At 44.4% G+C, this 23,670-nt stretch overlaps 1 protein-coding gene across 3 annotated transcripts in view; it reads left to right on the forward strand.

The window, feature by feature from the left end:
• GALNT10 (polypeptide N-acetylgalactosaminyltransferase 10) overlaps positions 1–23,670 on the forward strand; it is a 260,526-nt gene that overhangs the window by 77,654 nt on the left and 159,202 nt on the right. The gene's annotated exons all lie outside the window — the stretch shown is intronic.

The raw sequence follows: 23,670 nt of genomic DNA on the forward strand, positions 1-23,670 counted from the left end.
GAGCTATTTCTGGAACCTTCTGCCTCTTGATACCCTAAGACCAACTGGCAGGTTCCAGCTCCCTTTCTGGGCCTGAGAGAAGCACACAGCCCAGACAGAATGAGGCAGATGGGTATGTAGAGAGGTTCCTGCTCTGCTGGCCCTAAGTTTCTCTAGCAAGGAAGAGCGACCATCCTGGCCGACCCTGGGATAAGAAGCCAAAGTCTGAGGTTTTCCCTGGGAGTCCTGACCCTCAGCAGTTCTGACACTCGCTGCTCTGGCCGCTCAGCCCTGAACCTTTACAACCAAGAAAAGAAGCCTTGTCTATTCCAGCCTCTTCCTCCTTCATGTCACACTGCAGGCAGAGGGATCTTCCTGACATACGAGTCTGGTCATGTCCCTTCCCTGCTCAGAGCCCTCCCACGGCTTCCCACAGCCTTCAGGAGAAAATCTAGAGTCCTCAGTGTGGCAGCCCAGGCCCTGCGTGACCTGGCCCCTGTCAGCTTCTCCAGTCACCGTCTCCTGCTCCCCTTCCAGCTCTGTGGGGTCCAGCGAAGCCCACCCACTCCCCAGACACACGTTCTCTACCTGGTCCCCAGGCCTCAGACATGCTATCTAGTGGGGCTTCCCAGCAGGTCCTCCACACACTTCAGGTCTCTGCTAAGACGTCACCTTCCCCAGCAAACCTTCCCTGACCTCCATGCCTTCGTCAATCAGGGTGGGTTCCCTTGGCACCCGGTGCTTGTGGATGTCACAGTCCCATCCGTATCCTGGGACAGTCATCCATTACCTTGGCAGTTTCCCCTTCACCTCGCCTACCCCCGACTGGTACATGAGTTTCTTGAGGGCTGTGCCTGTAGGCCTTGCAGGCCTCCTGCCACAGAGTGCCTGCCAAAGGATAGGGTGAAGAGTGGGCTTAGAATGTTACCACTAGATGAGAAACCTGGGAGGAGCACCATCACCTAGCACTTGTCAGACCCCAACTTCCTGACCCCACCCTGTCCTCCTGATGCAGAATTTCTGTGGGTGTGCCGGGGAATCTGTCTGTCTAACAAAGCACACACCCAGGTGGTTCTGATGTAAATTTGAGGGCCTGGGGGAACTGAGATCCAGAGAAAGACAGTAAGTGACCTTTGCAAGATCTCAGTCCCCACCTGCTCCTCCTGTTACCAAACTCAGGTTCAGCTACTCACCACTCAAAAGCCAGTAAGTTGAGAGGCAGGTGTCAGTAGAAAGGAAAGTGCTTTAATCAGAAAACCCGGCAATCTGGGGAAATGGTGGACTTGCATCAAGAGACCATCTCTGAAGATTCTGCTCAGCTATGACAGCTTTTAAAGGAAAAAATGAGGGGAAGAATCTGAGTGAATCATTGAGGCAGGATATTGTGTTCTGCATCCTCCATTGAGTGCAGGCTGGTGGACTTTCTCTTCAGATGTTGTCTTGCCCCGTGATCTGCCTGCAGGATTGCCAAGGGGGCTGCTGAAGGGAGAGAGCTAATCATTCTTTAACTACTTAATTCTCCGTTCTTCCTTCTTTTTATCTAAGGAAAGAATCAGCGGGTTAGACAAGGCGTGGTGTGCATTCGGTAGAGCATAAGTCAGGAGTTAGTTTCAATTGCTTAGTGATCACAATTCCTATAATTAGGTTCTTTTAAGGTTAGAGGGGGACAGACCTGGGTAAACAGGAAAGGGGCAGAAGAACTGCTTTCAATTCCCCCACTATCAAACATCGTTCTATTTCTGTGGGGTCAGGGGTGGAAATCCAGCTTCTGTGGCTTCTTCATGCTGACATAGGGTGCTGTATTCTCAGACTGGAAGATGTCAACCTGGGTCTGTAGCATCTCTTTGCTGACAAGTTTAGTTGCCTGTTTACATATACAGGCAGAGCAAGCTATACTTATTTGGGTGTCCACAAAGATAGATTACTATAAGCAGTAATGTTAACCCCATTCTCTCGAGGCCAGTTCTTGGAATTGTGCTAGCCATAGACTCAGCGCTGCTCAAGATGGAGTAGCTTATGTCATGGCTGCAGTCTGGTCATCATGCAGTTAGCTCTTTTCCCTCTGGTGGCAGTTACAGTGTCTATAAGACAACTCAGGAATGTGCATCAGACACTGAGTCTGTGACTCTGTTGTCCTCATCATTAGCTGCTCGGTTTTATACTTGGGCTGGGGACCCTGCAGGGTTCTGGTCGGTTCCACTCCCTCCCTCCCTCTCAGTGCCTCTCTTTCTCTCACACACACACACACACTTCTTTGGGGTGAAATAAAGGTCCAGCGCTTTTTTCACTCCCCACTATGTTGATCTTCAAGAAAGCCATGAGAAACACAAGAGAGAGAATTTTTGTCTCTTGTCCTTGTTCCAACCTTAGATCTGAACTGGGGAACCTTGGCATCTTTTTATTTCCCTGCCGTAAAAAGTACGTACCTCAGAATACAGGCTACTTATTTTTAAAATTCGAAACAATTGCTTTCACTCCAAGATGTTTGTAATTTTTTAAAACATGGGAAATCCCTGATATTTCATGTTCTGTTTCAGAAATGATTTGTAGAGAGTGTGAGTTATCCTGCCTCTGATGCCACAAGGTCTGTTTTTATCACTGAGGATGCTAAGACTGAAACCAACAGAACATATTTACTGTCATTTATGGTACCCGGTGACGCTGCCTCTCTTTAGAGCTCGTTAGAAGGAAGCCATGTAGGAACGTGTGTTTGTAACTCATTCGACCAGCTCCTTAGGATGGAATGGGGAGGAAGACTCCACCAGCTCCTCACAGGACAGAAATAAGGTGGAGCGTTCTCAGAGGAAAACCCTGGGAATGTCAGGGAAGGAGGAAGGGCTAAAGAAACTGGGCGCTCTAGTGTCCGTAGAAGAACCAGAGGCTGTAAATGCCTGAAATGCTGGGATGGCAGGCAGAGGACACGAGAGGAAAGCAGAACCCGGGCCTGAGGGTGGGAAAGGCCTTCCACTAGAGGATAGGGAAGAAGTTCCTAGCAACGGAATCCTGCTGATGAGTGTCCTCACCGGTAATGAGTTCCCTCATCAAGAGAAATGTTCCAGGCTGGGGCTGCCTTAAGGGCCTGTCGCGAGATAGCTTGGGTGAGGGCTGGTCTGACTAGATGGAGTCCAAGTCCCCTTCTCTCTGACTTGAGAACAGACCCAGATGCCCACAGGCCCACCCAGTGAGCTCAGGGAGGGGAGGGTCCTCTGGTGGGGGCTGTGGGCGGGTGAGAAGGGGGCTCATTCCTCAGCTCCAGCGGACTGCTTGGGAATGTGGATCCAGTGAGGCCAGATATTTGGGTTCTTCAGGAAAAGACAGACTTCTGAATTATTTTATATGGACTCTCCTGAGTTTTAAATATCGTGCCAGCCAAATAAAGCCATCTGTGCCTGCTGGGTCTTGGCCGTGGCCCGCCAGTCTGACCCCTGGGTTCCAGGATTCTCAGGATTATGTGTGCTTCAGTCTTTGGGTGGAGTGTGTGTGTGTGAAATGAGTGAGGGGGGCAGGGTAGGGATTATCTCTCCATCCAACAGATGGGGAAACCAGGACACCTGGAGGTTAAGGGGCTTCCAGAGAGACCCAGTGCAGGAACATAACAGGCGAGGGCTAGAATCGGGCTAAGCAGAGTGAATGGGCGAGGTACAGTGCAGTTTCCTGCCTTGCCTGTTCCATGACATTTTACTTTTAAGCTTTTTTCTTAAAATAACCTTTGATGAAGGGAGCAATGGCAGAGCCCGATACTTCCTGGGGGTAGGACTAGCATAGGGAATTCAGCCTCCCAGGGGCACTTTCCTTTCCCCTCCCTGTACCCTCCAGGGCACCACATGCTTCATCGTGACTGTGAGTGCCCCCCCCAGGTTGTGCTGTGCTCAGTCTGCACAGTCATGCCTGGAGCGATGTGAAGACTCTGCCTCTCCTTTCCCCCTAAGATCTGTGTCTTCAGGCCTCCAGCCATGCCTGAAATCTCCCATTATAACTCTGCTTTTGGGTGAAGGCTTCAGGGCACCCAGAACTCTTTCGAAATGCATGCAGTAAAAGAAAAAAGGCCACAGGAATGCAAACTGACATCTGTCTCAGGCTCAAAGTATTGGACTGCCAGGGGCTCGGGTAGTGAATAAAGCAGCTTTGCCATGAAGCCAACTTCAAAAAGCCAGTCATATCCAGTCCAAATTTATGGTGCTCCCTGTTGCGATCTGAGGCCTGTCTGCCGAGCTTCCTGCCTTGGCCTTCCTGCCTCTCTTTATGCTGAGGCTGCACTTCCAAGAGAAGCTTTCAGACCAACTTCAGGCTTTGCTCACTTTGCCAGTGAATGGCTTGCTTGCTTTATTTTGTTCTTATTCTTGTTGTTGCTATAAGTAAAGTTTTTTTTTTAAGTGTTAGTATTTTTTTTCATACAACTTTGTTGAGGTTTATCTGAAATATAATAAACTGCCCACTTTAAAAGTGTGGAACTTGATTAGTTTGAACATATGTATAAACCTGTGAACCAACCATCGTAATCATAACAAACATTTCTATCATTCCCCAAAAGATTCTTTGTTCCTCTTTGTAATCTGTTCCTCCCTCTGTCTCCACTTAGTCACTGACCTGCTTTCTGTCCTTCTAGATGAGCTTGCATGTTCTAGAAATTTATGTAGAATTATTCATATAGTTTGTGTTCATTTTTGCCTGCTTTTTTTTTACTAAGCATGATGATACTGAGATTCATTATGTTCTTGTGTGTATCAGTGGCTTATTCCTTTTTATTGCTGAGTAGTATTCCATTACATGGCTATACTGTCATTTGTTTATCCATTCACCTGTTGCTAAACATTTGAGTTGTTTCTAACTTTTGGCTGGTACAAATATAGCTGCCATGAACATTTGTGTACCAGTCTTTGTGTGCATTTATGTTTCTGTTTTCTTGAGTAAATACCTACAAAAACAGTCGAATGGCTGGGTTTGTATCATAGGTGTATGCTTAATGTGTTAAAAAACTGCCAAATTGTTTTCCAAGTAGTGGTATCATTTTGCATTCCCACCGTCAGTGTATGAGAATTCTAGGTGTTCATTATCCTTGATAGCACTTAGAATGATCAGTCTTAGGTGTTCTCACGGGTATGAAGAAATACAACTTATATTTCTCACATGTGATTTACATGCTCTCATGAAGACCATCTCTTCATATGTTTATTGGCCATTTTGTATCTTTTGCGAAGTGTTTATTAAAGTCTTTTGCCAATTTTTAATTGGGTTGTCTTACTGAGTTTTAAGAGGTTTTTTTTTTTTTAAATGTATACTCTGTTAATACAAGTCTTTTGTCTGATATGTTTTGTGAATATATTCTCCTGGTGTATGACTGTGCCTTTTTGTTTTCTTAATAAAGTGTCAGTATCATAGTAAAATAGTAAAATAGTAAAATCTAGAGCATATGGGGTTTTCAGGGATATGAAAGACACTGAATATTTAACAAATGCAATAAACCTTAAGAATCCTGTAGAAGCTTAATGTGGTACTAACATGAATGGAAGCATATTTAATATCACATTAATTCTTGATTTGGAAATTATTTTTGCATAGTTTGAAAAAACACCATGTGGGGCACCATAGTAGGTCCTGGAAGAGATAGAAGGAAACATGGAGCCTCTTCTTGGGAGACCCACATCCATGGAAGATAGGGCATAAGGCATGTATTCTGATAATAATTAGTGCATATAGTATATGCTTTATTGGCACAATCTCATTCAACCTTCAGAGCAGTCTTCTGATACAGATTTTCCCCATTTTGCAGATGAAGAAACTGAGGCTTAGAAAACTTAAGAAACTTCTCTAGTTTATACAGCTAGGACACGGCAGACCTGGATTCAGTCCCGAGTCTTTCTGACTCCAAAGTCCATGTACTTAACCTTTAGACTAAATTGTCTCACAAATAGAGCATATGATAGGATGTGTTAAGGACCATAAAAGAGTTATAAACAAAGTGTTATAAGTGAAAAAATGTATTTTTGGCTCTGTACCAGAAAGCACCATGGAAGAGTTAACATTTGATTTGGGCCTCAAAGAGTGTACACAACCTCAGTAACAAAGATGGCAGAGGGGAATGACAGTTGAAGGGAACAGCATAAGCCAGGATGCAGAGGTAGAACAGCCATGGGATCTATTGACTAAAGCCTAGTATTCAGGGGGAATGATGAGAGAAAGGGTGATGAAAATTAGCTCTTAAGGTGCCTTGAAAATCAGGCTAAGAAATTTGAATGTGATTCCGGAAGGCAGTTGTGATCCATTGACGCATTTGAGCAGGAGGGTGGGGGTTAGTGACCTCATGGTGGCTGTGTATCATGATGTGATGAAGTGTAGATGGACAAGGAAGTAGAAGAGAGACAGAAAACATTAAAGACTTTATGGTCCCTACTGTAGGTATTGAGGACCCCAACTAGGGCATTAGCCATAGAAATGAACCTGAAGGGATTAAATACGTAGTTCAAAACTGGAAGCTACCTTCCATGTATATATAATTTTCCATTCTATCAACTTTTCTGTAATCTGTGATTAATTTGACCCAGTCCCTTGCTGCCTCCTTCTTCTTCGTCCATCTGTATCTTGCATACTTCATTGCTCCCAGGAAGTGGCCAGGGAAAAAGAGAGAAACTCAATTTGTCCTGTCTGTAATTTGTTGGCTAATTCTGATAAATGAAGTGGTGCTTGGGTGCCTGGAGAAGGCTGAAACTTAGGGCCAAAATGAAGTTTTATATTATTCATACATTTCTTTATTCATTCAGCTTCATTCAGTCAGCCATATCCATTCATCTACCATTCAAATGTGTTTTGTCCAATACCGCCCAGCAATTCTCCAATGCTTAATGGCACTGACTGGTTGTCCTACACATTGAACTCCATTATGACACTTTTCTACCTAGAGTTAGTGTCAGATCCCACAAGTATAGGCCTCAGTCCTGCAATACAACCCCCATTTCAGAGGCCAGGCACAAGTCCAAGTTGTCACCTGTGCTTCTGATTGGCTATAAATCAGAGGTTGCTACAGCCCCTTCCTTGGATTCAATTAATTTGCTGGAGCAGCTCACAAAACTCAGAGAAATGTTTACCAGTTGATTATAAAGGGTATTATAAAGGATACAGATGAACAGCCAGATGAAGAGGTACATGGGGTGAGATTTCAAAGGGTCCTTAGAGGAACTGGTATGTGTCACCCTCTTTTCATGTTTACCAACCCTCAGGAACTCATCAAATCTCCTTTTTCAAGAGTTTTGGTAGACCTTAATGTGCAACACCCCCTTCCCCCTTCCTGGAGGTCCATGGGTGGTCCTTCTATTGAACCATCTCATCTTAGGGCTACGGGCCTCCCACCCTAAGTCACCTCGTCAGCATAAGCTTAAGTGTACTCAGAAGGGCTTCTTATGAATGACAAAGGACACTCCTATCTGGAAATTCCAAGGGTTTTAGGGGCTTTGTGCCAGGAACCTGAGACAAAGACCAAATATATTTATTATACCACAGCCATCCATCCATCTAAACATTTATTTACTCACTCAGCAAACTCCCAGTCATCTGATATTTATCTTAGTATCTCATAGTGCCTATGGTAGGCACTAAAGATACAGTGGCCAACATAACAGAGCCTCTGTCCACAACAAGTTCACATTGTAGTGGAGAATTATTTCTTCCATCTTCTGGGCTTTCTTTTTGTCTCACCTTTTCATGTTATTTTCCGTCTCCTTTCTCTCCTTCTTTTGAATCCCCCTCCATTTTACCTTTTTTCTTTTCTACTAAGAAAGTTCAGTTTTCTGTTTCTACACTTTGAATAGTAAAGCAAGAAATTTTAACCTGTATTCTTGAGTCTAAAATTAATCAGTATACTTACGCTACTCCCAGCCAATGCAAGGAACTTAGTGAATCCTTCAACTTTGGTCACTCTTTCTTCTTCTGACTTACATGCTATTGTAGTCTTATATATTGAGTTATTATTTCTAATTCAGTAAGACTGTACTCTTAATTGTTTTATGCAAGACTTTCAAATGGAATCACTTTCCTTCTACCTGAAGCATATTCTTTTAAATTTCTCTAAGTGAGGGTCTCCTGATAGCAAACTCTAGGGTTTGCTTGAGAATATCTATTTTACCCCTGTTCTAAATGGGTATACAGTTCTAGTTTGACAATTGTTTACTCTCATATATTTAATACATTATTCTACTGACTTCTTGATTCTTTTATAGCTGTCGAGAAGTCAGGGGTCATATAATGATTATTACTTTAAATCTGTCTTTTCTCTGGCTACTTTTAAGATATCTCTTTTTGATGTTCTGCAGTTTCACTATGATGTGGATTTTTAGAAACTGCTTTATTGAGGTATAATTGGCATAGAGTAAATCGCACGTTTAAAATGTATAATTTGCTAAGTTTTTGACGTGTATATACTGATGAAACTACCACCACATCAAGATAATGAACATATCCATCACCTCCCAAAGTTTCCTGTGTCCCTTTGTATTTGCAACCCCGCCATCCTGTCCTTTCCATCCTCCTCTGTTCCCTAGGCAACCACTGATCTGCTTTCTGTCATTGTAGACTAGTTTGTATTTTATAGAATTTTATACAAATAGAGTCATACAGTATGTACTCTTTTTTTTTTTTCAAGCTGGCTTCTTTCATTAAGCATGATTATTCTGAGATTCATCCTTACTGTAACATGTCTAACAGCTTGTTTCTTTTTAATGGTCAGTAATATTCCTTTGTATGGATATGTCACTGTTTATTTATCCATTTATCTGTTGGTGGATATTTGGGTTGTTTCTACTTTGAGGCTACTACAGAGTTTTTGTGAACATTAATGTTCAAGTCTTTGTGTAGGCATATGCTTTTATTTCTCTTAGGTAAATATGTATGTAGGAGTGGAATGGCTGGATTACATGTTAGATTGTATACATTCAGCCCCCCCATATCCATGGGTGTTGCATCTATAGATTCAACCAACTGGATTGAAAATATATATTTTTTAATTCCAGCAAGTTCCAAATAGTAAAACTTGAATTTGCCTCTGGCTGGCAACTATTCATGTAGCCTTTACATTGTATTAGGTGTTAGAAGTAATATAGAGATGATTTAAAGTATATGGGAGGCTACTACACCATTTTATATGAGGAACTTGAACATCCATGGATTTTAATATCCTTGCGGGATCCTGGAACCAATTCCCCACAGATCCTCAGGGGTCTGCTGTATTTAACTTCTTAAAAATTGTGGAGGTACCATTTTACATTCCCAGCAGCAGTATTTGAGAATTTCAATTTCTCCACATCCCTACCAACACTTAATATGATCTTTTCAATTTTAGCCATTCTAATATGTGTGTAGTGTTACCTCATTGTGATTTCAATTTGTATTTCTCTGATGACCAGTGATGTTGAGCATCTTTTCATGTGCTTATCTGCCCTATGTATATCTTCTTTGTAATGTGACCGTATCTTTTGCCAGTTCTTTAAAAATTGGGTTATTTGGTTTCTTATTATTGAATTTTGAAAGTTCTTTATATTCTGGATACAAATTCTTTATTAGATATATACTTTGTAGTATTTATCCCAGTCTGTGGCTTATGTTTTTATTTTCTTAACAGTTGCTTTTCAAAAACAGAAATTTTAAATTTTGATGCAGTTTATTAGTTTGTTCCTTTACGTATCATGCTTTTGGTGTCATATCTAAGAAATATTTGCCTAACCCAAAGTCACAAAGTTTTTTTTCCCTTATGTTTCTTTCTAGAAGTTTTATAATTTCAGGTTTTACATTCAGATCTGTGATCCATTTTTGAGTTAATTTTGTATGTAGTGTGAAGTTGTTCTCTTTTTTTCACATATTGATATCTAGTTATTCCAGTATTACTAGTTGAGTAGACTATCATTTCTCCACTTAATTGCATTTGCATCTTTGTTAAAAATCAGTCGTCCATATACTTGGACCTGTATCGGTGCCCTCTATTCTGCCTCACTGATCCACTTGTTTTCCTTTGTACCAATACCACACTGTCTCGATTACTGTCCCTTTTTAATATGTCTTGAAATTAGGTGTTAGTTATCTTTGTTCTTTTCCAAAGTTGTTTTGGCTATTCTAGGTGCTTTGCATTTCCAGATGAGTTTTAAAATCAGTTTGCCAATTATGGTAAAAGAGCCTGCTGGGATTTTTACTGGGGTTACGTTGGATCCATTGGTCAGTTTAAAAAAAAGGACATCTTATCAATAGTTATTCTTTTGACAAGTGTATTTTGTATAGCTTTTTTCATTAAGTTTTTATTTACCTTAACAATGTTTTATAATTTTCAGGCTTTATATCTTTTTCAGGTTTATCCATAGGATTTGGTAATTTCTGATTTTCTCATAAATGTTGTTTTAAAAATTTCAGTTTCTGGTACTTCATTGCCAATATTTTGAAATATAATTTTTTTAATGTTTGCCCCCTTTGCAATTTTATTTATTTATTTATTTATTTATTTATTTATTTATTTATTTATTTATTTATTTATTTCAAGTATAGTTGATTTACAGTGTTGGGTTAGTTTGTGGTGTACAGCACAGTCGTTCAGTTTTATATATATATATATATATATTCTATTTCAGTATAGATTATTACAAGCTATTGACTATAGTTCCTGTTGCTATGCAGTAAGACCTTGTTGTTTATCTCTTTTGTATATGGTAGTTTGTATCCACTAATCCCAAACTCCTAATTTATCCCTCTGCCCTGCAATTTGTGTTTTAGTACATTGATATCATCTCCTGCAAATTTGCTAAACTCACTTATTCTAATAACTTTTTGTGTAGATTCCATCCAATTTTCTATATTGACAATCATGTCCTTTACACATCTTTCCAATCTAGAGGCTAGAATCTCCAGTGCAACACTGAATAAAAGTGGCAAGACTGGACATCCTTGTCTTTTTTCAGAAAATTTCTCAGCCATCATCTTTTAGTATTTCCATTCCCCCATTTTGTCTTTCCTTTCCTACTGGAACTTGACATTTTTTTAAACCTTTCTACTCTATCTTCTATGTCTCTTAACTTCTTTCATGTCTTCCTTTTTTTCCTCTTTTGTGTTGCATTCTGAATGCCTTGGAATTTTCTTCCAGTTAATTACCTATTTGAGCTATAGTTAGGCTGTTTTTCCTACCCATGCAGGTTTTTTTGTTTAAATTTTTTATTAGTACTGTTTTAAAAGTTGTATTTGGACCTTTTGCAAATCTGCTTGTTCTTTTTCTTGTTATTTTTTGATATTTTAAATCCTTTTTATTTATTAAAGCACACTAAGCACATTCTATGATAATTTAAGAATTTTTTTGTGGGTCTAACTTTGCTGTGTTTTTTTTCGCTGCTTTTCTGGTACCTCATTTCTTTATGTGTTTTGTGTTTGTTTGTTTGTTTTACCACAGACTCATATTTCTCGGAACTTTTTTTGTGGCAATTTTGAAGGTGTGTTCCTCCAGAGAAGATTGGCCTTTGATTCTGCCACATACGTGGTGGGTTCACTTTATACTAAATTCTCAAGTTTGAAGTTTTTCATACCTCACAAGTTTCTGATTATGGACCTCAAACTTGTACAAGGACTGGCTTGTGGTTAAGAAAGTCTCAAGAGAGATTCTCTCCTACCCCATTTCCTCATTGCCCAAATTTGAGCCAGTCTTCTGGTGAGATGGGTTTATTTCTAGTTTACTTGTGTACTGAGGATGCAGGGAGTCCCAGCTGTATGTGATTGCTGGCATAGAGTGGACCCCTCTCCAACCTGATGTGGACACTGGCTTTGTCTTCTGTGTCCTGTGTTGAAGAGGATGTGCAAATCAACATTGTCATTAAACCTGGTTTAGTTAGTGCCCTCAGACAAAAGCCCGTTTTAATTCTCTTCTCACTTCGGGTTCCTATTTTCATTTGGCTTTTGGTTTCTGATTATTTCTTATCTTCTTGCAGACTTACCAGTACATTTAAAAATATGTGTTTTGTTTCTATTGTTACTTTTTATTCTATCTTTTTGGTTGTTTTGTATCTAGTCCACCATACTTCTGGAAATGGAAGTTGGGTCTCAAACATTTTATGTTGTGGTTGTTAGAAATTGTTTCTTCTGTAGGATTAACTGCACTTATGTCAGCTTTTGTTTCCATTTTCTCTGGTGAGCACTAGAGAACCAAGGGAGGAAGGGGTTTATTTTTCCTGTCTTGGTGGTCTGTTCACCTAATGAACCTTGGGGCTTTACATCTTTCCCTTTTACTAAATCATCTATACCAACAGAGTTGAGATTTTGTTTTAGTGTGATTAAGACACCTGCACTTCTCCACGTCAGCCCCTCATACACTCTCTTACTGTTCTTCCTGAGGGCCTGTTGCTAACCATCTTTGTGAACCTTGGGGTTGCTTTTTCCTTATTTGTAGATGTGGGGGATGGGCTGGACCTATAATTCCCAGTCACTGGTCCATAGACTTGTTCCAGTTGTTAACATTTTCACCAGTCCAAGGTAAAATGAAAGAGAAAATGGGGATAGAGCAGTGAGTTTTACCAAAAAGTTCACTGTGTTACTGATCCCCAGTGGATGTCTTTCCAACTTGATATAATACGTCCTTTATTTTATGAAATGGTAGCAGACGATAGGTTGTCTGTCTTCTTGGTTGGTTTGAATGTGTTTATTGAACAGAACACAGAGCTGACAACATTAGGTCTCTTCCCAGCAATTTGGGATGGAGTGAGTCTTTCAAGTCCATCAAAATCAAAAGTCAAGGAACTGCCGGGTTAGATGACTTTGAAATTGGACAGCCTCAGCTTTCCCAGTGTGTAGGGGTGGAGAGACAACTTTCCTTTCCTAATTAGCTGTACGGTTTGGGTTTTGATTAATTTACTTTTGAGTTTTAGCTTTTTAACCATGGCTTATTAGAATGAAGGTGAAGCCCGTTGTCCTGGCAGGAACAAGGCCACAATGGGGCAGCACCTTGGTCCATCATCTCAAGGTCCTACACGTGTTCTCTTAGTCATGGTTGTGGTAGAAGCTTTCTTGCTGGCATATCTCTGCCTCTACACCTTTTAGCTCTCTGGGATACAGATAAGTCCTCTGACACTTGCATGCTTGCTTTTGAGGAATCCTAGAAACCCAGGTGTTTGTGCCCATCAGCTTTTCTGCACAGGATCCTGGATACTTCCTGTTGTGGATTAGCTTCACCCCAGAGAGCCTGTTAATTCACATTCCCTTGCAGTGTGTCAGCTCAAAGAAACGCTGCAGGCATGGGTGGCTTTCTGCCCTCCTGGGAGGGAGAGCCAGAGGGCTCAGCAAACAACACGGTGACCTGTGAGAGTCTTTAAGGCAGTGAGAAGAAACTGAAGGAAAAATATTTTAAGGGGGTCTTTATAAAATTTGACAGTATTACAAAGCCAGGTCATGGACGGGTTCAAGGTCCAGCTCCATCTCTCATTGCTGTGTGGCTTCAGGCAAGCTGCTTAATTTCTCTGGGCCTCTTATTTTTATCCTTAATAAAAATAGAAAGCTGTTATCTGTCCTTCTACCTTTATTTGATTGTTTTAAGGCTTTTGGGGTATTGTATGTAATTTGGTTATTATAAATGAGATACTGTGGGCTGTCACAATGGTCAGATGCCAATAAGATTTTTTGATTTATTCAGCACACTTACTACTAAGCACCTGCTATGTGCAAGGCATAGTTCTATAGAATGGAGGTACTCTGGTGCAAAAGCCACTCCCTGCCTTCAGGAAGCTTACATTCTAGTGGAAGGAACAGACTGTAAATAAGCAAATACATTAGACACAATAAGCAAGCAAACACATAAGATAATGATGATGACTGCTGAGAGGAAATACATAGGTTGATGTAAGAGAGTCAGGGGAAAGTTTAGAGGAAGTGTCAGTGAGGAAGTGATGGTCAGGCTGTGCCCTGAAGCCTAGGTAGGAGCCAGGAGAAGAGTTGCAGGCAGAAGGGACAGCAAGTACAGGGGCCCTGTGGCCACAGAGAGCTGGCTTGCTGGAACACCGGCTGGAGGGCTGGAGCTAGACCAGACTATGGTTAATTTCATAAGGTGTAAAGTGACTTTGACTTCCTGTCACATTTTTCTTCCTATTTTTCAAGCTCATTTGTCTTGGGGAACAAAAATTAATTTACAGATGTGTTCTGGATATTAAAAATCATTTTTAGAAATGTCTTTAGAAGGTTGAAAGGAGAATACTGCACAGTAGAGTGTGGGCTGTAGAGTCAGTTGTCCCCTCGGGTTCTCATCAGCTCTGTGGCTTAGGAGCTTTGTGACCTTGGACAAGTTACTCAGCCTTTCTGGGCCTCAGTTTCTTCACCTGTAAAATGAAGATAATAAACCCTGAGCTCCATCCCTCCAAGGAATGTTATGTAAGTAAGACGTCTTAGAGGATATGATAAGAATGAAAATGCATGGAGTGTTTAAAGAGCATTATTAATGGGAGAGAGGATGTCTTGACTCCAGTTTGGCTCTTTGCATCCTGGGCTTGTCAGGCTGTCAGAAATAGGCAACTCAGACACCATGTGCCATGGTCGGGGTGAATCAGTGCCTGCGTGCAGGTGGGAAGCCTGTTTCAAGGCCATGTCCTTTGTGTGCAGCAGCAGCGGCGGTATTACAAGGAAATAAATGAATAATAAATGAAGGGCTCTGAAGTCAGGTTGCTCGTGCAAGATTTCTGTGTCGAGGAAACTCAGCAGAAAGGATATGGCCTCGCTGTGCCGTCTCTGCCAGGAGAGGTGGGCTCTCTGCTGGTGGTACTGCAGAGTTGGCTCTGGTCTCGGAACGCAGGGTAGAGGCCTGAGTGTTGCCCTGGGGTGTCTGGCATGTTAGCAGCAGCGCTGGGATGGGACCATGGCTCTTCAGAGCGCCACCGCAGTGCTCGTTTCCACCAAGGCCCTCTGTGTTTGGCATTCTGAGATGCTTACTCACTCAACAGCATGTGTGGTTGAGCACCTCCTGTGTTCTGACCCTGTGCTAGCCCTGGGAACACGGGGGAGACAGGCCCTCCCTCGGGCCACGCGCAGCCTAGTTGGGAGACAGACTGTTAAGTACTGTAAGGGCAAAAAGGTGACAGACATGCTTTCATGGGGCAGGTGGAGGGTGCAGTGTGTGTACATGGCAGGTGCCAGACCCAGATTTGTCTTTGCTTTGGGGGGCCCAGGGAGAGCTCAGGAGAAGTGCCATTTAAGTGAATATCAAAGGATGAATTAGCCAGGTTGGAGTACAGGGTGAGGAGAGGATTCCAGATGGAGTGTCCTGCTTGTCTGACTGAGGCTTGGCCTTGGAGGTTTGAGCAGTGAGGGTTGGGACCAGAGAGGGTTGGGGGGATATTGGAAGGAAGATGTGCTCTGTGGTAAGGAGTTTAGGTTTTATCCCGATGGCAGCGGGAGGCCGTTGGAGGGTTTACGTGTTCGGGTTTGCATTCTGCTTGGGTGCTCTTTAGAGACTGGCCAGGAGGAGACCAGGGTGCCAATGGGGCAGCCATCTGGGAGCCGTGAAGCCCTGGCGGGGGATGAAGAAAGGAAGTGGACTCATTCAGGAGACATTCAAGGGTCAGACTCAACGGGGCTTGTGACTGTGCTAGCTCCTTGGGCAATTTACTTCTCTACTGAGTATTTTATGCAGACGTCGTGAGCTACAGGAATGGCCAGCATCAGGTTTACCATGAAGACTCAAGGCCCCTTCCCTCCATGGCCCTGGGAACAACATGTTCCAGGGTCATATATTGTCTTCAAATTTGCAAAAGTGAGATGGTTTCACCGCACCCATTGAGCAAGCTGTCTCTCTCACCTCTGACTCCTCGGCCAGTGGTACTGGGGTGGCCACAGGCGTTTTTAAGATCTTGCAGTTAGAAAGTTGAGTTAGGACTACATCTAGCAGTCTATAAAACATACATTGTGTACATGCCTTAATTTTGTATTCTTTTCCTTAAAGATCCTCTCCTTACTCCTGCTCCCACCTTGATGGTGGCTGTGATTTTTCCTACCCGTGGCCTCAGTGGCCAGCAGTGGTGTCAGAAGCCAGTAGCTCTGCTCAGGTAAAGGGAAGGCTTCTGAGGCTGGAAGAGCTGTCTGCAGGTTCCAAGAGGGCTGGCGTGGAGATTGCTGCATGTACATCTTTTTTGTAGTTGTAACTTGGGTGCAAAAATAATGGTGTTAACTCTGTGCCAGGCTTTGTTCTAAGCATTTCATGTCATAGTGACTCATGTCGTCCTCAGAAACAAGTCTATGAAACAGATATTGTTACCTCCATTTTATGCATGAGGCTAGTCCAGGCCAGAAATCTTGGAGTCTGCCCTCAGACTCAGGCCACAGGGGCTGCGACAGGGACAGTCACCCAGGCCCCCTACTTAGATGCGTCCTGTGCTTAGATGGGCCCTGCACTTGGTCCATTGCTCTGCTGTCGCTACCTTGAAATTCTTAAGTTTTTAATAAGAGTCCCTGAGTTTTCATTTTGCCCAGGGCCCCGCAAGGTATGTCATCCGTCCTGGGCAGGGTCCGTGCTCTTAACCTCTCACCATGTTATTCTGACAGTAGACAGAATGTGGAACAGTTGAGTAGAGTGTTCCCTGTCCTTGGAGTTATTCAAGCAGAGGCTGATGGCCCTTGGGCAGGAATGCTCTAGAGAGGACCTAAGTGCCAGATGGGAGGAAGGAGTAGGGCTGGGAGGTTCAGGTAAACAGCCCTTAGGATCTAAGGTCCTCTGAGCTCTGAGAGTCTATGATTCTGTAACTTTCCTTTCAACAGCTTTACGGAAGTCAGAAAATAGAGGAAACAGGGCCTGAGGGAAATGGTCTGATGCATAGAATTTTGTGAAAAAGTAGGACAACTCCCAAAGGAAAGAAATTCGTGGTAGGACACAGAACCTGGAGACATTTCCTCAGACACCTGGCGGTGGCACCGGGCCGCACACAGCCCAGCCCGGGCCCGCTTCTCTCCTCATGCTCATCAGAAATGTCCCCGCCCAGCTGCAGGTGAACCAGATGAGCATGAAATGGGGGGCCTTTCGGTCTTAGCGAGGCCGTGGGTTCCCTCCGCGGGGCGTGGGCCCCAGCAGCAGCTGTACCCACTGTGCTTAGGGCAGCACAGGGGGGGTGTTTCTGATGCTGCAGGGACACCTGTCCTCAGGCCGTGCTCTTTGCAGAACTGCCACCTGGAGACAGGAACACTGACCCGAGCTCCAGTGCTGGGGAGCGGGGGAGGGAAGGCAGTACTTCTGGGGGTGACTGCCCCAGGAGTTCTCAAACTGTGTTTTCTGGAGCCCTGCGGTGTGTGCGTGTGCGTGTGTGTGTGTGTGCGTGCGCGCGCTGGGGACTGAGGGTGGCACTGAGAACGGGAGGAACAAATGGCCCTCCAGATGCTCTGTTGTGACTGAGCCACTGCCTCTCGATTCTGTCACCCTGAGCAAGTTATCTCATCTCTCTGAAGCCCAGTCCCTGCCTCTGTAAAGGGGATGTGCAAGATCACATGTTAGTGCTCGACTTGATAAATTTTATCTTGGTGTCTTCATTAACAGTGCTATTTGTATAGTGCCTTGGGGTTTTCAAGGAGGTTTTCACATATGTGATCTCACAAGTTTTTCTACCAGCCAGAAGTTCATACAGCCCTCAATTTATTGATAAAGGAACTGAGGCTAAAAATTCAGGCCTTGAAGTTCGGTTTCCTAAACAGGGATCCTTTGTGGTTTCTAAAAGTTATTTGTTGTGTTGATGACAGGGTCCCACAGTTTGGCATTTTCGTAGTCCGCAGACCTCTCTGAGTGCATGGTGACGTTGGCTGAGGCTTGCGAGCCCTCGATGTGCTCCATCTGAGGTCTGCTGTTACTGGAGGGGGACTCGCAGTGCCATCTGGGTCCCGAGCTCTGAAGCTAGATCCCTTGCGTTCACGGCTCCAGTCTCTCACTCACCAGCTCGCTGCGTGACTGGGACAAATGGCTTAACCTCTTGGAACCTGAATTATCACGTGTAAAATAAGGACAGCCGTAGACCTACCATGTGGAGTGACTGTGAGAATTCAATGAAATAACCCGTGTAAGTTGCTTCACCCACTGCCTGACCCAGTACATCTTAGCTGTCCTTGTTACTGTTATGACAGTCATTAGTGCTTTCACACTAAATGTCTCCATCTTTGAAGCCACTTTCCATATTTTGGCCATTATACATTAAACACGTTTTTAATAAACTTGTTTTTAGTCTTGAAGTGATAGACTCTTCTGGTTTTCTTTTTAGCATCTGTTAGAAGTATTTTTAAAAGCTCTGCCTGAATTCACGGGGAGCCCCTGTAAATCCACTTGAAAGCAGAGCTCATCACTAAAAACCCACAAAACACCTCGGCGAGAATGGAGGAGTCAGGCTGTAATTTATGGCGTCCACTTCTCGCTGCCATTTGGCATTTTGCAAACTGCCACTGCCATTAGCCGTCACTTTTGAGTATTTATGATCTTGCGGTTGGAGCACTTTGATTCTCATAACAGAAACAGGGGCACATTTAGAAAATGTACCCTACGCCGAGCTGGAAAATTAGATCCCCCAGGGTGGCTGATGGATGGGGCCGCACAGGGCACTGTGGCCTGCCAGCCAGGCCGAGCTGGGCCCTTTCCCTATATGCCATTTGGAAGCTGTCTTTGTGTCTCAGGCCTCAGCCTGCCAGGCCTGGGCTTTCTGCTTAGCAGTGACCAGAAGCTGGGGCAAAAGACATGCAGCTAAATACCAAACCGTTTTTCACGTGGTTGCCCTTATTAACAGCCTTGAGGTCGGCAAAGATTAAGCATGGATTTGGCGAGAATTCCTCCGTGGCCCTAAACTGGTTCTACCTGTCCAGGTAGCAGAATGTTGGTTACTGCAAGCGAGAGAGTGTGAGTGAAGTGTGGCACCAACGTACTACACTGGCAATAGGCTGTCTCCTCCTTTGGGCCTCAGTTTTTCTTCTGCTCAATGGGAGGATTTGGTCTTGGTGAGCTCTGAGGACCATTCTTCCAGCTAATTGAATCTCTTGATTCCCATCAGGTGCTTGCTGCCCAATTATGCAGGACTTTAGGTCAACAGAAGTTGAGGGTTTTCAGAGGAGGGAGGAAATTGCATCTAAGTTGCAGATTTTTTTTTTATCAAGATATTCATTGTGTACGAAAAGGAATACCGTGTCTATTATTCTGTAATGCATTAGGCATGCTTATGAGAACCTATCCACCAGGAGAGTCTCTAAATCCTTGGGCAGGTGTCTCCTCCCAGACCCATTTCTCCCTCTGTGAAATTCCTCTAGGATACCACGTTACATTAAATCTCCACGTCTCCTAGGTTCTTGGCTGTGACAGATTCTCAGACTTTCCTTGTTTCTGATGACCTTCACGGTTTCGAGGAGTCCTGGTCGGGGATTTCACTGAACCTATTAGAATTTGGCTTATGTTTTCCTGATGCTTAGATGGGAGTGGTGCATCTCTGGAAGGAAGACCACAGAGACCTGAAGTGCCATTTTCATCACATGTAGCCAGGGTACCTACTGCCCACCTGACTTACCACCGCTCATGTTGAGCCTCACCACCTGGCTGCGGTTGGCGTTTGTCAGATTTCTCCACCATAAAGCTACTCCTTTTTCTCTCCTTTTCATACTGTGCTCTCAGGAAGGGAAGTCACTGGGCACAGCCCTCACCCTCCTCTTTCGGGGTCACTAGTTTGTTTCATTACATGTTATTAACTACTCCTTACGTGCCTGGTGCAGTGTTGGGGACAAGAGCTGGGGAGGGATGGAAGACGGGGCCCCTGCCCTCAGGGAACTCAGGGTCTAGAAGGCAGAACCAGAAAGTAGGCTCGCAGTCACAGTCCCCTGCGGTAAGTGTGGCGAGAAGTTTCCACAGGAGCACAAAAGTCCCCTCACACCAGGCTTTCCTATTTTATGTTTCTGTGCTTTAAGTGAATTTTCCTAATTGCCCTCTATTTCCATCAACCGTAAAAGTTTAAATGTTAAAAAAAAAAAAAGAGGCCAACCTATTTCCTTTCCCTACTTACCCTCTGACTCCTGAATGTTGTTTTTTTAAGCACTTGCATGGCACTTTCCTCGTTGAAAGCATTTTTTACTCATTAATTAGTAATCCACATTAATATGCAGATTGAATTAATCTATTTCAGGCAGAAGTTTGTCTTGAGGAAGCAAAACAGCTGAAGTGTTATTCCTCCCCACCTGCACCTTCTTTTGCCTGCCCCCCTGCACTTTACCCCGATCATTATTAGGGTTATTGCTGTGATTATTCCACACTGGTGGGGCACCGTAAGCTTCTGCGGTGCTTCCAAGACCCCGGGGGAGGGTGCATCCCTGTGCTCTGGACTCGGAGCTGCACGGAGGCTGCCGTGGGGGATTCATTAGCGCTCGGAAGCTGAAATTGGTCTCATAAATAGTCATCCTCAGGAAACAGTTTCGGCTCTCCTATTTTTATTTTAGTTGCACTAAGCTGAATTCCTTTTTGGCTCTGTTCCTGTCTGAGGAGGTTGTATCCCCCAACACGCCTACCATTTATTGAGCTCTTACTGTGTACCAGGTGCTCGGCACACCTTATATTTGAGTCAGGACAGCCTCCCTGGGGGCCGCTCTGTTTTCCTCCTTGTAATGAGGCAGCTGAGGCTCAGTGAGGCCTCACTGGGACTTGAACCCTTGCCTGTAGGGCTCCAAAGCCCTTCCTCTTTGTGCCTGTCTTTGGTCCCCCATGCAAGGCCTTCCCAGCCTCTGCTTCGACTTAACCCCGTGTCACCATGTCCCCCCTCTTCCTCCCATCAGGCTCTGGTGGGTAGAAGGCTTTCCAAGGGCACCTCCTCTCTGCCTTAGCAGAACTCTGCACGGTGGGTGCTGTCTTCTTCCCCACTTCAGAGGCGAGGCTGTCTCAGGAGACCCTGCTGCCCAGCTCAGAGTCACCATCCCTGCAGGAAAGGTCTCTGTCATCACCAGCCACTTGTTGGACTCCATTTATTGGCCCCTGCTGGGGTCGCAGTTGTAAACATTCCTTCCCTACCCTCAGTGAGCTCACATTCTCCTGGGGGAACAGAACACCTGGAGTTCCAAGTGTCTCACTGTTTCTGGCCTTGGAGCAAGAGATGTTGGTGTTTTCACAAGCAGTCACTACATACCCAGCCTTCTGCTCAGAGTTGGATATCCCTGTCTGCTGTTCACTCCCACACCCTCCCTAGGAGGGGAGTTGGTTGGAATCCCCATATAACAGGCAAGGAAACTGAAGCTCAGACAAGACTAAATTACTTAAAGGACAGACACTTAGGACATGGAAAAGCTTTTGTTCAAACCCAGATCTGTCTGAATCCAGAACTCCTTTTTGAGTTACCTTGATTGCTTCCTTTGTAGTATTGCCTGTGTATGTGTGTTTGTGTGTGTGCGCCCACACGTGCACATGTGTAGGCAAGCTTACACTTACATATATCGGGTACAGGACTAGGTCAGTGAGGCACATAGTTCTGACCAGAGTTTGTCCCTATTGTTATGGGTCTACAGGCTGATGGAGTGACAGACAGACAAAAATAACCCTCAAATGTGACTGAGTCGGCTAGATGCTACAGGGTAAGTCCTGGTTCCGGGTCACGTTGGGCAGGTGTCTCAGCTTCTCTCAGACCCAGCATCCTCACCTGCAAGATGGTGAAGGATGCCTCGCAGAGTTGTGATAAGGATCGGAAGGGAGGAAGTACGTAACACATGTGGTACATGGTAGGTCTAGTAAAGGATGGTACTTCCTGCAGAAGTGTAAGCAAGATCCTAATCACAGATTAGAGCACTCAGTAAGGGGCAGCTTGACAGTTTTGGGGACCTCTCAGTCTGTCGGTCTTATATCTACAATGAGATTTGATGGAGGCTTAAGGAATTGGGCCATTTCTGATAGTTTCTCGGGTCCTGGGTTGAATGTGAATCTCCCCAGCACACAGCGTAAATGGTCACAGATTGGTTAAAAACAGCAGTTCCATTTTGTGGCTGGAGAATAAAAGCTAGGAAGTTGTGAAAAGTCATGCAGGGTTAGCTGTATTTTATTCAGGCATCTTGAGTGTTGACGAGAGTCCAGGTCCATGGATGAGGAGAGGGAAATTCAAGGCCGGGTACACCGAGGTCTACTAAACCATCGAGAAGATGCTGTTTGACTGTGTGCAGCAGAGTTAGACTAGGGGTTGAGTCCACCGGGCTACTTCCTAGCTACATGACTGGGGCAAGATGTGGCAGGGCCTCAAGTGTCCTTATCCGTAATTGAGGGGGACAATACTGGTCTTGCAAGGTTGTGGAGATCAAACAAGATAATGCTCAGAATGCATTTAGCACAGCTTTTCAGGGCAGAGCAGAGCTTAAATGCTTAGTTAAGCGGCTGGAAATGTTACTTTGAGAGGGCTCCTTGCCAAGAATCTGGGCCCCACAGAAGTTCTGCCTGATGGATGGTCTACTTCAGACATGTGACATTCTCACTTCTGACTGTGGTTCTTTCTGGAAATGCCCATGGAAAGAATGTGTTTTTGCCAGTTAGATGAGGCCCCTGTGCAGAGGCCCCACCCCAGCCCATTCCTGAGGAGGTTGGGCTTGGAGTTTGGCAGTTGCTTGGAACGCTGGGCCTGAGCTGGGGAGCAGAGCTGCAGGCTTAGCCAGGCCAGAGTTCCTGGAATGTGGAAAGAGACGTCTGGGGGAGAGGGAGGACGTTGTAGAGTGCTACAAAATACAGATAAGTTCAAACACAAAGAGAGAATCCCCAGTGATCATGACCACCCAGAGATAACCACAGTTACATTGTAGCATCGATCCGTTCACATTTTGTTGTGGCGTTGTATCTTAGTCCTGGCTGCTATAACAGTCCCACAGACTGGGTGGCTTAGAAACAACAGAAATTTTTTCTTGTAGTTCTGGAGGCTGGAAGTCCCAGATCAGGGTACCATCAGGATCAGGGAGTGGTGAGGATCCTCTTCCACGTTGCAGACTGACGACATCTCTCTGTGTGGGGACTTTGGGAGGCTGTTAAACCACGAGGTCGGAGCCCTCTTGAATGGATCAGTGCCATTCTCGAAATGCCTTCAGACAGCGGTGCTATTTTCCTGAAGAATCTTTGAGCGAACATAACAACTTAATAATTTTTGTCCAGTGCTCACCCTGTGGCAGGCACTATTTAAGGAATTAACCGTATTAACTATTTTAATCCTCAAGATGACCCCGTAAGGTGTAACTGTTATTGCCCCTACTTTACTGATGAGACACAGAGTGACTAAGCAATTTGTTCAAGGTCACACAGCTACTAAATGAAAGAACCAGAGTCTGATTCTAGGCTGTGTGTTATTAACTATGGAATATCGCCTCCTTGGGTTACATCTCAAAGTGAGGGAAGGTTGTGTATGTAGGAAAGCACGCCCGACTCCAGGAGCACTCAGGTGCTGCTGGCATGCAGTCCTCAGTCAGAGTACCTGGGTGAGAACAGGAGGTGTCAAGTCATTTGTTCACTGAATATGGTGTCTCCCATCTGTCCCCTGGGTGAACTGCTGAGTGCTCAGGAGGCAGTGAGGGTGGAAAGCAAGAATCGTCCCTGTTCTCTCTGTATAAGTGGCACTTAAATTTCTGAAATGTTCGAGCTCTGAGCTCTAAAAGGTGCTTGGGGAGCTTCTGGTACATAGCCCTTGTTCAGACAAGGATCAGAGGAGGCCCACACGGGGAAGCCTCTTGCCCGGCAAGCAAGTGGCAGTG

This window comes from Camelus ferus, chromosome 3, assembly GCF_009834535.1.
Source record: "Camelus ferus isolate YT-003-E chromosome 3, BCGSAC_Cfer_1.0, whole genome shotgun sequence".
In the NCBI taxonomy this organism is placed as follows: Eukaryota; Metazoa; Chordata; class Mammalia; order Artiodactyla; family Camelidae; genus Camelus; species Camelus ferus.